Source organism: Colobus angolensis, unplaced genomic scaffold (genome assembly GCF_000951035.1).
Source record: "Colobus angolensis palliatus isolate OR3802 unplaced genomic scaffold, Cang.pa_1.0 Scaffold150, whole genome shotgun sequence".
NCBI lineage: Eukaryota > Metazoa > Chordata > Mammalia > Primates > Cercopithecidae > Colobus > Colobus angolensis.
In genome coordinates this window covers 5,109,316-5,127,747 of record NW_012114600.1, presented here as the reverse complement: position 1 = coordinate 5,127,747, position 18,432 = coordinate 5,109,316, and the positions used below count along the sequence as shown (strand labels likewise).

The 18,432-nt window shown below is 38.1% G+C and overlaps 1 protein-coding gene and 1 pseudogene across 6 annotated transcripts in view; one reads left to right on the top strand and one right to left on the bottom strand.

The window, feature by feature from the left end:
* Positions 1–18,432, top strand: part of PPHLN1 (periphilin 1) — a 231,614-nt gene that overhangs the window by 205,179 nt on the left and 8,003 nt on the right. The window lies entirely within an intron of this gene.
* On the bottom strand, positions 11,947–13,364 carry LOC105507580 (annotated as a pseudogene).

Sequence of the window (18,432 nt, the reverse complement as noted above, 5' to 3'; positions counted from 1 at the left end):
AGGCTGAAGTGCAATGGTGTGATCTTGGCTCATTGCAACCTCTGCCTCCCAGGTTTAAGCAATTCTCCTGCCTCAGCCTCCCGAGTAGCTGGGATTACAGGCATGCACCACCAGGCCCGGCTAATTTTTGTATTTTTTGTAGAGACGGGGTTTTGCCATGTCAGACAGGCTGGTCTCAAACTCCGGACCTCAAGTGACTCACCCGCTTGGCCTCCCAAAGTGCTGGGATTACACGTGTGAGCTACCGCGTCGGGCCTCTGATTGAATTTTATTCTCTTCCCACAGTGTAAGAATTCTCTTATAGGGAAAACAATTTTAGTCCAAATCTTATCTTGATTGTGGTCAGGATTTGATTCTCACAAAATAATTAAATGTTGTTAATCCAGTACAGGAATTGGGTATTTTAACTGGAGTATGGTTTGTGCATTTGATTGATGATCACTTTACACAATTTGCATAGAAAACATATTGCTAAGCCAACTATCAGCAAGATTCTGTGTGTGTTTTTTATATATGAATAATTGATACTAAATACTGAGTTTTATTTGTCAAAAACAAGTATTTACAACAAAGTGTTTACATTTAAAAGTTATAACCTTATTATTAGCTTTCAGGATACTGTGTTTTATGCTTTTCACTATTTTGAAATGACATTATAATGTGAACTTTCTTCACTGGTTGATTTCAGAAATTGTTTGTTATAATTCACCTTCCTTGTAATTCTAAATCTATTATGGTTTTAGTTGTAATCTTAACCAAGGAATAATTTTTATTGACCACCTCCCTTTGAACAGATTTATTCACTAATATCAGTTACTTTACATGTGGATCAGTTGGTTAGGATGATCAAAATGTCTAATTAAAATTTGAGCCAAGGCCAGAATATTTGATTTTAGAGTTTTAGATAAATCAGAGATAATTAAAAATCAACTTTTTCAGCCGGGCGCTGTGGCTCAAGCCTGTAATCCCAGCACTTTGGGAGGCTGAGACGGGCGGATCACGAGGTCAGGAGATCGAGACCATCCTGGCTAACGCGGTGAAACCCCGTCTCTACTAAAAATACAAAAAAACTAGCCAGGCGAGGTGGCGGGCGCCTGTAGTCCCAGCTACTCCGGAGGCTGAGGCAGGAGAATGGCGTAAACCCGGGAGGCGGAGCTTGCAGTAAGCTGAGATCCGGTCACTGCACTCCAGCCCGGGCGACACAGCAAGACTCCGTCTCAAAAAAAAAAAAAAAAAAAAAAATCAACTTTTTCTCAGCCTTACATTGGGAGGCTCTGAGGTAGTTACAAAGGAAGCAAAAGAAGTGGTTTTGTCCTCAAGATAATGGAGGAGGTAGGAAGGACAGAAAGATACTTACATTTCTTAAATATTTAGAGTAACCTAGAAAAATTGATCTAGAAAGACTTTGTGAAAACACTCTTTATTTTATTTATTTATTTATTGAGATGGAGTTTTGCTGTGTTGCCTAGGCTGGAGTGCAGTGGTTTGATCTTGGCTCACTGCAACCTCCCACTTCCCAGGTTCAAGCGATTCTCCTGTCTCAGCCTCTGGAGTAGCTGGGATGACAGGCATGCATCACCACGCCTGGCTGGTTTTTGTATTTTTAGTAGCAATGGGGTTTCGCTATGTTGTTCAGGCTGCTCTCAAACTCCTGACCTTAAGCAATCCACCCGCCTCGGCCTTCCAAAGTGCTGGGATTACAGGCATGAGCCATTATGCTGAGCTGTGACAAATATCTTAAACAAAAGTTTGAAGAAATTAAAGAAGCAGCCAGGGGAATGCAGATGGCATATGAGAGAAGTTAAAATGCTTTAAAATGTATGGTATATAGTATTTTAATGGGTGATGAGAAAGTTTTAGTAGCTAAGATTTTGTTGAATTTAAGTGGATCAGATCTTCAGAAACCAGAGGAGCAGTATACTGGGAAGGTTGGAGGGTTTTTTTGATGTAGGATTTTTGTTATTTTGTTTTTATTTTAATTTTATTTTAAGGAAGATGGCACCTGTGAATAAGAAAGTTTAGAATAAAAATAGGCTAGAAGCAAAACTGCTAGAAAGAAAGCTACTGTGCTATGATGTAACAGTGCTGTATTGGTTAGGTCCATGCTAGTGTTACGAGTGTAGAAATAATGAAACCAGAAGTAAGAGTGCACAGAGTCAGATTTCAGCATTAATGGTACCTCTAAAGGCATGTAATCAGTCCTTTTAAAAATACTACAATAATTTAGCAGTTAATTTTTACAAATGACTTAGTGTTTTTCAGAAAATAAGTCAAACCATAAGTAATAATTTCTGAACTTTCAAATACTGTAACACAAACAGCACTAAACCCTCAGCAAAGCCACATTTTGATGTTTATGCTTTTTATTGTGATAGGACACTGAAAATGTGTATGAGGAGAAGAATGGTTTAATGCCTTTTTCCAGGATGTGTTTACATGAAAAATTTCTGTTTATGTTGTATCTACATGAGCACATGGTAGTCTTCCACGAAGTAAGGTTAAAGGGGAAATGAGAGCCCTACTGTTTCTTTTGGCTCTTGTACTAAGTTGGTCAGCCTTCTGACTCTTATCTGATCTGAACCAATCAAATGTTCAGCACTGCTAAAACAAAGATTTTTATTCCTGGCTTTCCCTGTTATTCTTCCCTAAAATTGACTAGTCATTCCCATTTTAGTGATTTTACTAACCAAAAAAGTTACAATGTTGTAAACTAATAGTTCAAGTTTAAAGAATCAGTTTTAAAAAAATGCTACATACTGAAAATATGTATAGCAAGGTTCATTTGATTTTAAGGATTTAAGTAGAATTTCTTAGTTATAATACTACCATTTTTGCCCTTGTAATTTCTAATAAATAGAAATACTGAGATGTATTCCTTAATACTGACTTACTCCAAATTATCTGCAAACAATACATTAATTTAATTTGACTGGATTCCTACCTTGAATCCTTGGCTGTAGGTAAATTCTATTTTCAAAAAATCTGCTTGAAAATAAGATTAATATCTTCATTTACTAAAACTTAATAGCACTGTTCTTAGTAACTAACACCTGGTATTTACCTTGAGCATAAAGTGGAAGTAGCAATGTGACTAGTTGATGTAATAATGACAGCATGATTCTAACATTAGTCTGTTTATTTTTGTGCACAGTATTATTCTAAGTATTTCTCTGATTCTTGGAAGGAACTTAGTATCATTTGAGAAGTCAGTAGCAGTTTATATTTGTATTGCTAGCTGGACAAATCAAGATTAATTATAATTCATATACCAGTTACTCTATGAATTTTGTTATAAAAGTATGGACTAGAAAATATCGACAGATCTTGAAAATATGGACTTCCATTTATATAGAATAGTATTTATGGATTTTCCCCACTGTACATAATGCCTTCAGAAATAAAAGTAAAATAATGAATTATTGTAAATATTAATTAACTTTAACCTACTTTTAATCTACCTGATACAACAGTTCCTATTTTTAAAATGAAGCTGTGCTATTTATATTAGTTATGAATAATTCCTTTCTTCTGGAAAGAAAAAACACATCTTGGAAGTATTCAGAGTGGTATTGTATGTTACCTAATTGAAAAGTCCCTCTCTGGGAGAAGTATGATTAAGTAAACTGATAATATTCTATTTTCCTACATTTGTGTGTGATGAGCTGAAAGCAGATACATTATTCTTTTTTTCCAGTAGGAGTAGCAATAGCTATATTTTCAATGGAAACTTTAAGGATTAGTAATTGTTTAGCTTTTAACGTGGAAAATTTTTTTTTTTTTTGAGACTGAGTCTCACTCTGTTGCCCAGGCTAGAGTGCAGTGGCATGATCTCAACTCACTGCAACCTCTGCCTCCTGGTTCAAGTGATTCTCCTGCCTCAGCTTCCTGAGTAGCTGGGACTACAGGCATGAGCCACCATGCCCAGCTAATTTTTCCATTTTTAGTAGAGATAGGGTTTTACCATGTTGGCCAGGCTGGTCTCGAACTCCTGACCTCAGGTGATCCTCCCACCTCAGCGTCCCAAAGTGCTGGGATTATAGACGTGAGCCACCGCACCCGGCCGACCATGGAAAATTATAGCCTATCTTTAACTACGTTGAATAGAGGCTTGTTAAGCACCTTTGATGGGTTTTGCAATTACATTGATGAGAAAATAGATTTATAACATCATGATGGCATTTCTGCCAATGTTAAAGCACTGCTGATAGGCAGATAAGCCTATCAGTGCAAGTATACTATACTTGCACTGCAAGTATAATTGCACAGGCCTGCACTGCTCCCAGAAGGCCAGGTAACATCTATTCCATGAAGCAGTCTATCATGGTAGGTATCTGGCATTTTAAAAGTTTAAAAATGTTATAAAACCCACTCAAACTACCTTCAGCAAGTAAAGGCAAAGTATTGAAAAATTGCAGGGGTTTCTTATATAACAGGACCGAAGCGAAGTTTAGAACCTGGAACTAGAAGAGCACGAGGCAACTTATTTTCTTCCATAATTTCCCTCTTTCTTCCCTTGCCTCCTTCCGCCACCTTCCTGCCATCCCTGTTTCGTATGTATTCCTTGGTAATGTCAACATCATAAGCCCAATGTTTTATAAGCTGGTGAACTCTAGGATTCATCTTTATTACCAAAACTCTTAAATTGTATCTTCTATAAATGCGTATTTTTCGGTTGGCATATAGTGTAAATACAGCTTTGGGGGCCTATCTTAGGAGGCTGGGGAGGGAGCAGCTAAACAGAAACTGCCTGTTTACTGGAGCTGTAGGGAATCCTGACCACCCTGCACTAGCACTTTCTGATCCTATTACCTCGTAGCTACCCCTACTCGCTTCAGCGACAAAAAAAGAGATTATGGCATACATTTTGAAAGTCTCCCAGAAATACTGCATGAACAAAGACTAATTTTTCTTGAGCTGAAAAGTCACAATACCTTGATACTATAAAAAAAAGAAAGTTTTTCTAAACATACAGAATATTTAAACTTTAATGTCACAGAAAACAGAAAAAGAAAAAAGCATAATAACACATGTACTGATACTACATGGTTTTTCAGTAAAAGACATGGAGGAATTTCATAGTAGCAAAAGTAACTTCTACTAAAATCAACTTTCCAATACAGATTTTTTTCCTGAGGTTTTTATTTTATTTTATGTATTTATGTATGTATGTATGTATGTATGTATTTTTGAGACGGTGTCTCGCTCTGGAGCGCAATGGTGTGATCTTGGCTCATTGCAACCTCTGCCTCCCAGGTTTAAGCAATTCTCCTGCCTCAGCCTCCCGAGTAGCTGGGATAATAGGTGTGCACCACCGCGCCCGGCTAATTTTTTTTTTTTTTCAGTAGAAATGGGGTTTCACCATGGCCAGGCTGGTCTTGAACTCCTGACCTCAGGTGATCGGCCTGCCTTGGCCTCCCAGAGTGCTGGAATTACAGGCGTGAGCCATCGCGCCTGACCTATTTTATTTTATTTTATTTTATTTTTTTGAGACAAGAGTCTTGCTCTGTCGCCCAGGCTGGAGTGCAATGGCGATAATCTTGGCTCACTGCAACCTCCACCTCCCGAGTTCAAGCAATTGTCCTCCCTCAGCCTCCTGAGTAGCTGGGATTACAGGCACACGCCACCATGCTCGGAAAATTTTTGTATTTTTTTAGTAGAGTTGGGGTTTCACCATGTTGGCCAGGCTGGTCTCGAACTCCTGACCTTGTGATCCGCCTGCCTCGGCCTCCCACAGTGCTGGGATTACAGATGTGAGCCACTGTGCCAGGCCTCCTCAGGTTTTTAAAATGACTGTTATTTTTTTAGAAGTTAACATGTGCATCATAGGTAACTTAAAAACAAGGAAGCAAGGAACAAAGTCATCCATAATTACAAGTAGTTTACAGTTTGATGGTCCTTCTAGGTCCTGTGTGTGTATACACGATATAGGATTTTAATAATGAAAGAAATGGGATAGTAGAGTGAATGTGCCTGGTCCACTGGATCATCTGTCAAAAGAAACTAAGGGGGAACTTGCCTCTTCTGCAGGATACGTTGAAAATGTCCCATGTCAACCATAAAATGCTCTTTAACCAACCACAGTGTAAGTAGCTTACAGAACAATAATGCTTTTCCCAGCATGGGGCAGATGGCTGATCTCACCTTTTTATTTCTGTTTATCTTAGTGGCATCCTTGAAGCTATATGGAAAAATAACCCACATTTCAAATTTCACTAGGGGAATGACTTGAGTACCTTAAAGTACAGTATTAGACATGAAACATACACACACACACACCCACACACCCCTCATATATTGTCTCATGGCAGTTAGGAATCATAATCAGATGACCTGCTTCCAGACTCCTCCAAGCCAGTTCCTTTACACTACTCTTCAAAACCAAGCAGGTTCATTTATCTGTGCTAAGGATTTAGTTCAGTCATGGCTTCATTTCTGTTTTGGATTTAAATAATTATCTTGCCTGGTAGCAGCAGTATGATAAGGAGTGAACTTGAAATCTAGGCTGTGAATGTTCATTGTATTTCTTACAATTAACTCCTTTAATCTCTCTGCTTCACTATTTTTACAAAATAAGGCCAGTAACTCCAGAGTGCTTTTGAGGATTCTGGTACATAAAATACGAAGGTCTATATGAAAATGTTAAGTTAGTAAAAATACTTCTCATTTGCCAGGAATTTTAAAATGCCATTATATTTGAATAAGCCAATAAAAAGACCTTTAGATTTGTAGCCCACAGCCATCCTTAGACATGGAGACCTTTGCTAGGATTCCTCCCTATTTTCCAAAAATTCTTCTTGTGTGGTGAGGCCTCCCTGAGTTGAGAGCTCAACTCAGTGGACCCTGTAACAGTTAAAACTTCTAGGTTCTGAGACATAACTTCCATATCTTCAGAAGATCAGGAGACCTATATATTGAATTGTCTCCAACTTCTTTTGTGGTAGATGAGCTGGGAAGGAAGTGGAGGGGGTGGGTCTTGAAATAGCTAAGCTGTTTCCTGCTTAGTCACTCGTGCTGACAAATTTCTCTCGTGTTGGAGAGTAACTGGGCGGATCTTGCGCCTTACAGGTTTCTCAAACCAATGTAAGACTTTTTTTCACTTTGAGAACTGGCTGTTGCCAGTTAATTACTTTCTTTTAGCCTTAGTCAGATCTAAAATGTGACCTTTTGTACAGTCAGGATATTACACTTTTCTGATAGATAATATTAAATCATTTCATGAAGACTAGACTACCTCATCTGTGAAATTGTAAAATGATTTATTTGAATTTATTGTGTTTAAAATAAATTTTCTTTGGATAATTCTCAAATATTTCTTTTGTAAGCTGTATATAAAAATCAATTCAGTGTTTACATAAGAATTTTGCTGTTTTAAGCAAAAAGAACAAATCTGGAGGCATCACATTACCTAATTTCAAACTAGACTGTAAGGCAATAGTCACCAAAAATATCATGGTACTGGCGTAAAAACAGGCACATAGATCAGTGGAACAGAATAGAGAACCCAGAAATGAACTCAAATACTTACTGCCAACTGATCTTCGACAAAGCAAACAAAAACATAAAGTGGGGAAAGGACACCTTGTTCAACAAATGGTGCTGCTACATGTAGGAGAATGAAACTGGATCCTCATCTCCCACCTTATACAAAAATCAACTCAAGATGGATTAAGGACTTACATCTAAGACCTGAAACTATAAAAATTCTAGAAGACAAACTTGGGAAAAACTTTTCTAGACATTGGCTTAGGCAAGGATTTCATGACCAAGAACCCAAAAGTAAATGCAATAAAAACAAAGATAAATAGCTGAGACTTAATTAAACTAAAGAGCTTTTGCACAGAAAAAGGAACAGTCAGCAAAGTGAACAGACAACCCACAGAGTGGGAGAAGATCTTCACAATCTGTACATCTGACAAAGGACTAATACCTAGAATCTACACCAAACTCAAATCAGCAAGAAAAAAAAAAAACAATCCCATCAAAAAGTGGGCTAAGGACATGAATAGACAATTCTCAAAAGAAGATACACAAATGGCCAATAAACATATGAAAAAATGCTCAGCATCACTAATGATCAGAGAAATGCAAATCCAAACCATAATGCAATACCACCTCACTCCTGCAAGAATGACCATAACCAAAAAATGAAAAAACAGTAGATGTTGGCACGGATGTGATGAAGAGGGAAGACTTCTACAGTGCTGGTGAGAATGTGAACTAGTACAGCCACTATGGAAAACAGTGTGGACATTCCTTACAGAACTAAAAGTAGAACTACCATTTGATCCAGTAAGCCTACTACTGGGTATCTACCCAGAGGAAAAGAAGTCATTATATGAAAAAGATACTTGCACATATATGTTTGTAGCAGCACAACTTGCAATTGCAAAATCGTGGGACCAACCCAAATGTCCATCAGTCAACGGGTGGATAAAGAAACTGTGATATATATATATAAAATAGAAAATATATATTATATATATATATATATATAAATAGAATACTACTTAGCTGTAAAAAGGAGTGTATTAGTGGCATTTGCAACGACCTGGGTGAGATTGGAGACTATTTTCTAAGTGAAGTAACTAACTCAGGAATGGAAATGCAAACATCGTATGTTCTCACTCATATGTGGGAGCTAAGCTATGCGGGATGCAAAGGCCTAAGAAAGACACAGTGGACTTTGGGGACTCAGGGGAGAAGGGTGGAAAGGGGATGAGGGATGAAAAAGACCACAAATTGGGTGCAGTGTATACTGCCTGCTCAGGTGATGGGTGCACCAAAATCTCACAGATCACCACCATAGAACTTACTCATGTAACCAAACATCACCTGTTCCCCAATAACCAATGGAAATTTTTTAAAATTTAATTTAAAAAAAAAGAATTTTGCCATTTTAATTTTTTTTTTTTTTTTTTAAACTTAAGGGACTTTCTAAGTTACAGATATCTTTTAGGGAGCTGAATTGCCATCTGAAACTGTGGTCTGTTTCATTATGATGGATATTTTGGACATGACTTGGGAAACGTGCAAATTAAGCCTACTCCTCCTTGCTTTTGTTAAAGAATTTTTATTTTCAGACACGACAGTATCAAAAGCCAAATGAAATTTTATCATATCGCAAAATATTTGTGCTCATTTTCTCAGTAGTTAGAATTTTAAAGCCTATTTTATTATGTATTTAATTGCCTTTCATCCTGTGTTCATGAATATTTTTCTTTAGGTTTAGCCTTTCTATATGTTTTGCATCTTAGAAATTCTTTTCCCAAGCCAGTAATTGACATTGAATACAAAATTACTTTTCTCAAAATTCGTTGAGCAATGAATACGTTGGTTTTTTCCCTAATCAACAGTCTTTAGTTGTTTATTGTCTGTTGAATGAGAGAAAAAATGTCTACAGTGTTTCTACCATAAGTTATTTTAAGTCTAAGAGTTTGGTCTTTGCCTTACCTGCTCATGTCTAGCTCCATTTTGATTCCAGTCTACTATCTTTCCCAAAACTTCCCTATATTCTAAGATTCATTACTCTTTAAACACACTATGCTTTTTTGCTTTCAAGGTGCTTAGAACAGTTCACATTGTCTTAGTGCGCCCCCCATGATCTTTTATTTGGAATAATTACAACACTTTGTATTTATCTTATGGCATTTACCATATTCTACCTTGTTGTTTGGTAATTTTTAATCTATTGGTCTTTTACTAGAATGTAAAGTCCTTGAACAGAGCATGTTGTACTCTGACCAATTCCAGTGCTCTAACATAGAAGGTGAGCTCTAGTTGTGTGGCAGGCACATTTATCTGTCATTCACACTCATGTCGGCATTTGCAGATTCATTAATATCTAACCCATATTGAGAAGATGCAAAGCTCATCCTCCAGGGTCAAAGCAGAACAGATCCATCTTCATTTTATTTTGAAAATTTTCAAACATGAAGAAAAGCTGAAGAAATTGTCTGGCACACACTCATATACATATCACCTAGATTCTATAATTAAGCTTTTGCTCTATTTGTTTTGTCACTTATCTTTCCATTTCTGGATATAATAAGAAATATATATTTGGCTTCTGCCCCCATTTCTTGGCACACAGCTTCTAGAATCTTAAAGTGATAAATGTCTTTTTGTATGTGAATGAGGGAACCAATGGCTGGGGGAGCTCCTGGATAGCCTCTGTTTAGGGGCTGATTGCCCAGGGTAACCAACCATGTGTTTAGAGAGTTGGAACTTTCAGCCTACCCCCTTAACCTCTAAAGGGGTGGAGAGGGACTGAAGGTTGAGCTGTTCTCTGAAGGCCAGTGATCTCATCAGTTGTGTTTTTGTGATGGGTCTTCGATTTAGCTGCTCTTCTGTCTCTGTCTCATAAACACACATACACACACACACACACACACACACACACACACACACAGACACATATACCCCTACAGTTGACACTTGAACAACTCAGGGATTTGTGATGCTGTCTCTCCCTGCCCGCCCCCCCGCCGCAACATGTGAATATTCAGGTATAACTTTTGACTGCCCCAGAACTTAACTACAGATAGTCTGCTGTTGACCAAAAGCCCTATCAATAATATAGTCAGTTAACACATATTTTGTATGCTATACATATTATATATATTATATTCATTTTGTTTTGTTTTGTTTTTTTGAGACAGAGTAACTAGGCTGGAGTGTAGAGTGCAATGGTGTGATCTCAGCTCACCGCAACCTCCACCTGCCCAGTTCAAGCAATTCTGCCCCAGCCTCCTGAGTAGCTGGGATTATAGGCACCCACCACCACCATGCCCAGCTAAATTTTGTATTTTTAGTAGAGATGGGGTTTCACCATGTTGGCCAGTCTGGTCTCAAACTCCTGACCTCAGGTGATCTACCCACCTTGGCCTCCCAAAGTGCTGAGATTATGAGCGTGAGCCACCATGCCTGGCCAATACGCTGTATTCTCTTTCTTTTTTTTGGAAGATCAAAGTTTATTTACTATCTGCATACAAAAACATATTGCACATCAAACAACCGAAACAAGAAAAAAAAAAAGACACTCTACTGAAGACTAGTGTGTAGTTTATATAGAATAAACCTTCTGGAAATTAATCTTTTCAGTAGTTCCGGTTATGTCTGAATGGACATGACTAATTCAGCTTAGTGTTTTAACTAAAGCTGTGTTTGATGTTTAAATACTGTGCACTTTAATAAATAAACCAAACAAAGCCTCAAGGTAGAACAGTCACTGCCAAATATCACACAGTGTCCCTGCAGATGAGAGTTTAACAAATGTATTCCATTGGTCTGCAGATTTTCCACTACATACAGCATTTAAAAAACCCATTAAAACAGACCAGTTCCTAGACTAAACTAATGAAGAAATTACAATTCAGTGCAAAATATTTTAGATTGCGTTTTATTCTAGTTTTCCTCCGATGAAGAAGTGGTTGCATATTAAAAATGTTACAAAAGCAGCCAGTGCTTTCATAAAGAATATTACGTTAGGGATCCCACCCCACCCACCACCCCCCATCTCTGCCATATTTTGAAAACAAAATAACATTTCCTATAGCCAGCAACTTTTAAAAAATATACTATTCTCAAGGCATATCTGATGATATATTTTATAACACAGTAGGTGTCAAAGTATGTTTAACATATGATTTATTCAGGATTCCTCCCCTTTTTGAATTCCAAATGGTGGAACTGAAAGTGCGATGTAAAGATTGGCGATCCATATTCTATCTTTGGCAAGCTGGTACAAGCATTATTGTAAATGTAATCTAAAATAACTGTAAACTAGGACTTCTTTGGTTTATGAAGCACCATTGAGGACTGCTGCTTCTTGACTGTTTTCTTCTTTTAAGGTATTAATCTTTTCTTCTCCCGGAGTATGCTGTAGCAATGTCATTGCCAGAAGCACTAGTTGGGCTATTTATTGCCTTTTCTGAAGGACCATGTTCTTCAGTCACATCTTTTGCCTAGCCCATTTTCAGTAACTGAAGCTGTATCAGATTCAGTCATTCCATCCATCAGAACAGCATCTTCATCAGTCCTTCGTCTACGAGACCTCGTATGACGATTAGTACTGTGATGAGATTCGCTGGCATCAGTGTCTGCAGTCTGATCTGATTCTGTATTATCAAGTAAGCTGTATGGATTGCTGTCTGCATCTTTGAGCACAGAAATGATGGAGGATTTGCCACCATGTGGTCCACCATGACCTTGACCCCCTGAAACACTTTGCATCTTCCTCCTGGGTGTCTCCTGCTGTCACGCTGATGTCGGCTGTCTTGATCATCTTCTCCTGCCAATGACCAATCACTCAGCTTGTCTTTACCCTCAGATTCTATTTCAGAGGGTTTAGACAGCTCAGAATTTGTACCGTAACTAGAGGTGTAATTAGGGCCCTGACAACCTCTGCCTCTTCCACTATAAGACCTAGAACAAATCTCTTGTAACTGCTCATCAATCTGTAGGCGTTCCATTCTTAGCTGTTCTACTTCCTTTAGATAAGCAATATGGTACTCTAAAAGAACTTGCACATTTCCAATGGTTTCTTTAGTGCCAACAGATACAAATGGAATCATACCGTCTTCTCTGGGTAGTTTATTTTCACTGTCTTCTTCAATTCTCACCCGAACTGTATCAGATTTGTCTACTATTTCTTGAATAACTTTGCCATTTTTTTCCAATTACTTTTCCAGTGAGATTCTTAGAAGCCTGAATAAAATCCTGCACAAATTCCAAGAAACCTCTAGCCTTTTTTACAGCATCAGCCCTCTCTCTATAGATTCTTAATGTTTCAGTGTCTTCAGCTCAATGGCGGTAACTCCAGGAACCTTCCTAGCTTGCTGAATGTTACTACCATGTGTTCCTATTGCCACGTCCATTAAATCTTCTCTCACAACAAATTCCTCATGAAAAGCTGCTGCAAGTTGTACTTAATTTATAATTGATTTTGTAGTTGCTTCCTTTTGTGGTTGTAATAATTTCACTTACATATGAATGCAGGCACTATAGCTCTGATCCATGTGTTCGTAATGCATTTCTTAGCAACCACCAGTGTTCTTTTTAGAAGCTGTGTTTTTAAGAGGCAGTGGGACTGCAGCTTTGAGGAGGACTCAAAGATATCTTTTTCTATTAATACAGCACAAACAGCAACATAGATTACAACAGTTTTGGCACCTTCTGCATTGCAAAGGCCCAAATTAAAGGGTTTAAATTTATCTCCAGTATTTAATATCAATGTACTATCACTTTTTTCCTGACCTCATCAACACATTAGACATTATGAATGGTTCCTTGTATATTACGCCCCAATTGGAGTTTCTTTTTTTAACTTATTTTTATGTACCTTTCATTAAAAGGTTGTAGAACATTTTACAGATGCTAATTTTATTTCACAATGCTCCTATAAAAGTTGTAAGCTTTTATTTTCCACTTTAATGGTAAAATAGTTGCAAATATGTATTTAATTTGCTAGATCACCACTTACCATGACAGCTTTCCCTTCTTTTCACTCCTCAGTCCTCCATGACAACTCTGCTAAATAGAATTGTCTGCAGTGATGAAAATGTTTTATATCCTCATGTCCAGTATGGCAGCCACTAGCATTTGAAATAGAGCTAGTGTGACTGAGAAACAGAATTAATTCTGTTTCACTAATGAAAAATAAAATATAGTCACGTGTGGTTACTGGCTGCTGTATTGGACAGCACAGCTCCCCAGTCTCCATCATCCCAACAAGCTGCTCTTGTGGTTTACCTCCTAACTGCCAAATCCAGTCAGTGTGTTTCTTTGATCTTTCTCTGGCATTTGATTGACTGTGTCCTTATTTTATAAACTCTTTCTTTGGCATCTGTGCCTTCACTGTCTCCTGATTCTTAATTTTTCTGTGGTCTTTTCTGTGGATGACATTGATGGTTTTAGATGTCTGCACTTGGCTCTCTTTGGCTCTTACATTCTCTTAAAGCACACGTTACATATTCATTGAACATTTACTGAGTATCAGTTTTGTGGTGCTAGGAAGAACTCTCCCTCCTTCAAGAAATTCCCCTGGCCTCAGCTGACATTACTGCTAAAGATTATAAAATCGATCCCTTCCTCACTTCTGTTTATTTCTTCAGAAGTCCAGACTCATGTACTTAACTTCCTGTTGGTAGTTGGTTCTGGCTGTCTCATGAGTGACTCAAGTGACTACTTCGTACTGAATTTATCTCCTCCTAGTACCTTCCCCATTGAAATATATAAAAGTAAAAAACCTTCCACCTATCACTCTTCACATTATCATATATCTACTGCTTCTTCATTACAGTATCCTCCCTTATCCTTAGGGGATACGTTCCAAGATCCTCAGTGGATCCCTTAAACTCAGATAGTACTGAACCCTGTATATACTATGTTTTACCAATCCAACAACTGAGAGGGCTACTAAGTGACTAACAGGTGGGTAGTAGATAAAAATTGAATATGGGACAAAGGGAGGGTTTATGTCTGGGGCAGGATGAAACAGGATGGCGCAAGATCTCATCACACTACTCAGAACAGCATGCAATTTAAAACTTAAGAATTGTTTGTTTCTGGAGTTTTCCATTTAATATTTTTGGACTGCAGTTTATAGCAGGTAACTGAAATCTCAGATAAAGTGGGGACTACTGTACTTGTAAAGCCTCTAATCTCATCTTTCTTTCACACATCTTGTCATATTTATTGTCCTGGCTCTCAGTAGCAGGAACCCAAAGCATAGATTCTTTCTCATTTTTTCTCTTCCTGATACATCCAATGGTTCCAATTTCTACTTGTAGCCCTTTCCCTCTTTATTAATTTATCTGTTGATCACTAAGCTTCTTGAAGGAGCTCTTCATGATCTCCTTTCAGGGTGAATACCCTACGCTCTAGCTATACTAAGCCACTAGCATTTCCCCCAAACACCATTTCCTTTTCCTTTTCTTTGTTTTCCTAGAGAGAACTTACCAGCTCTAACACCACTTTCTAGTACTCCCTTCTATAGACAAAGTCAGAATAGTTGTTTCTCCTCTTCCCATCATCATCACTATAGCTGCCTTAGATTAAATGCTTCCTATGTAGCAGGCACTATTCTGAGTGTTCTGTATTATCTTATTTAATTGTTAAACAGCACAGTCTGGTATAGGTACTGAAACTCAGGCACAAAAGTTAAGAAAACTTTTTTTCTTCTTTCACTTTTGTGTGATTATTTTTGAAAAAAAATTTTTAATAGATTTTATTTTTTGGAGCTGTTTTAAATTTATAGAAAACCTACAAGAGCATAGAGAGTTCTTATATACCCCTTCTCCTTACACAGTTTCCCCTATTAGTAACATTTTGCATTACTGTGATACACTTGTTATGATTGATGAACTAATGTTGATATATTAATATTAAATAAAGTCCATAGTTTACATTAGGATTCACTCTTTGTCTCCTACAGTTCTGTGAATTTTGGCCAATGCATAATGTATCATTCAGTATCATACCATACAGACCCATACAGCATAATTTCATCTCCCTAAGAAATGTCCTATGTTCCACCTGTTTGTCCCTTCCCCTTCCTCCTGGCAACTAATGATCTCTTTAGTGTCTATGGGATTTTGTTTTTTTAATAACCAGAATGTCATATAGTTGGTATCATAGTGTATAACCTTTTCAGACTGGCTTCTTTCACTTAAGATTCTTTTGTGTCATTTTGTGGCTTGATAGCTGATTTTTTTTATGAAAAACATTCCATTGTATGAGTGTACTGCAGTTTGTCCATTTATCCATTAAAGAACATCTTGGATGCTTCCAATTTTTGGCAGTTATAAATAAAGTTGATATAAAGATTTGTATGCAGGTTTTTGTATGGACATAAGTTTTCAACTTATTTGGATAAATACCTAGCAGTGGGATTGTTGGATTGTATGGTAAGACTATGTTTTGCTTTGTAAGAAACTGCTGGACTAAATGCCGGGCGCGGTGGCTCAAGCCTGTAATCCCAGCACTTTGGGAGGCCGAGACGGGCGGATCACGAGGTCAGGAGATCAAGACCATCCTGGCTAACATGGTGAAACCCCGTCTCTACTAAAAATACAAAAAACTAGCCGGGCGAGGTGGCAGCGCCTGTAGTCCCAGCTACTCGGGAGGCTGAGGCAGGAGAATGGCATGAACTCGGGAGGTGGAGCTTGCAGTGAGCTGAGATCCGGCCACAGCACTCCAGCCTGGGTGACAGAGCGAGACTCTGTCTCAAAAAAAAAAAAGAAGCTGCTGGACTGTCAACCAAAGTAGTTGTACCATTTTGTATTCCCACCAACAATGAAGGAGAGTTCTGTGGCTCTACATTTTTGACAGAAATTGGTGGTGTCAAATTTTTTTCTGGATTTAAATTTAAATTAAATTTAAATTTAAGTTATGGATTTTAAGCATTCTAATAGATGTGTAGTGGTATCTCACTACTCATCATCGTTTTAATTTTCAATTTCCTAATAACAAATGATGTTGAGCATTTTTTCATATGTTCATTTGCCATCTGAATGTCTGCTTTGGTAAGGTGTTCATTCACTTTTTTGCCCGTTATATAATTGGGCAAATAATTTGGGTTTCTTATTTTGTTTTGTTTTTGTTTTGTTTTTTTTTTTTTTTTGAGACGGAGTCTCGCTCTGTCGCCCAGGCTGGAGTGCAGCGGCCAGATCTCAGCTCACTGCAAGCTCCGCCTCCCGGGTTTACGCCATTCTCCCTGCTCAGCCTCCCGAGTAGCTGGGACTACAGGCGCCTGCCGCCACGGCCAGCTAGTTTTTTGTATTTTTTTTAGTAGAGACGAGGTTTCACAGTGTTAGCCAGGATGGTCTCAATCTCCTGACCTCGTGATCCGCCCGTCTCGGCCTCCCAAAGTGCTGGGATTACAGGCTTGAGCCACCGCGCCCGGCCAGGTGTTTTGTTTTTTTTGAGACAGAGTCTCACTCTGTAGCCCAGGCTGGAGTGGAGTGGCGCGATCTCGGCTCACCGCAACCCCTGCCTCCCAGGTTCAAGCAATTCTCCTGCCTCAGCCTCCCGAGTAGCTGGGATTACAGGCATGCATCACCGTGCCTGGCTAAGTTTTTGTATTTTTAGTAGAGATGGGGTTTCACCATATTGGTCAGGCTGGTCTCGAACTCCTGACCTCGTGATCTGCCTGCCTCAGCCTCCCAAAGTGCTGGGATTACAGGCATGAGCCACCGTACCCGGCCGTCTTGTTGTTGAGTTATCAGTTCTTTGTGTATTTTGGATGCCAGTTTATCACATACATGTTTTACAAAGATTTTCTCCCAGTCTGTAGCTTGTTTGTTCATGCCCTTAACAATGTCTTTCACAAAGCAGATTTTTAAATTTTTATGAAATCCAATATATTGGGCTTTTTCTTGGATTGTCTTTGATGTTATATTTAAAAGTCATCACCAAACTCAAGATCACCTAGATTTTTTCCTCTGTTACCTTCTATAAATACTATAGTTTTGCGTTTATATTTAGGTCTATGATCCATTTTGATTTAACATATTTTTGAAAGGTATAAGATCTGTGTCTAGATTATTTACTTTGCATGTAGATAGATATCCAGTTGTTCAGGCACCGCTCAACTCATTGAAGTTCAATGAAGTCTTGAACTTAACTGTCAAGTTGAAGACTGCCTTTTCTCCATTGAATTATTTCTGTGCTCTGTTTTTAAAGTTCAGTTCACTATATTTGTATGGGTCGGTATCTGGACTATCCTGTCCTTGATCTGTCTGTTCTTCTGCCAATGGCATACAGTCTTGATTACTGTAACTTTACAGTAAGGTGTTTTGTTTTTTGTTTTGAGACAAGATCTCACTCTGTCACCCGGACTGGAGTACAGTTGCACGATCTTGGCTCACTGCGACCTCTGCCTCCCACGGTCAAGCAATTCTTCTGCCTGTACCTCCTGACTAGCTGGGACTACAGACAATGCCACCATGCCCAGCTAATTTTTGTATTTTTAGTAGAGACAGGGTTTTAACCATGTTGGCCAGGCTGGTCTCAAACTCCTGACCTTAGGTCATCTGCCCGCCTCAGTCTCCCAAAGTGCTGGGATTACAGGTGTGAGCCACCTTTACAGTAAGTTTTGAAATTGGATAGTGTCAGTCTTTTGACTTTTTTCCTTTTTTTCTTCAATATTATATTCAGTATTATGGGTTTCCTGCCTTTGTGTATGAACTTTAAAATCAGTTTGTCAATATTCACAAAATTAATTACTGGGATTTTCATTGAGACTGAAATTTATGTAGGTCAAGTTGGGAAGCACTTGTATTTTAACAGTATTGACTCTTCCTGTCAATTCTTGGACTATCTCTCTATATCTTATTTATATGTTACATATATTTATATTAATATATATAGTTTATATTTTATTTATGTTCTATTTATTTGTATCTTCTTTCATCAGCATTTTATAGTTTTCCT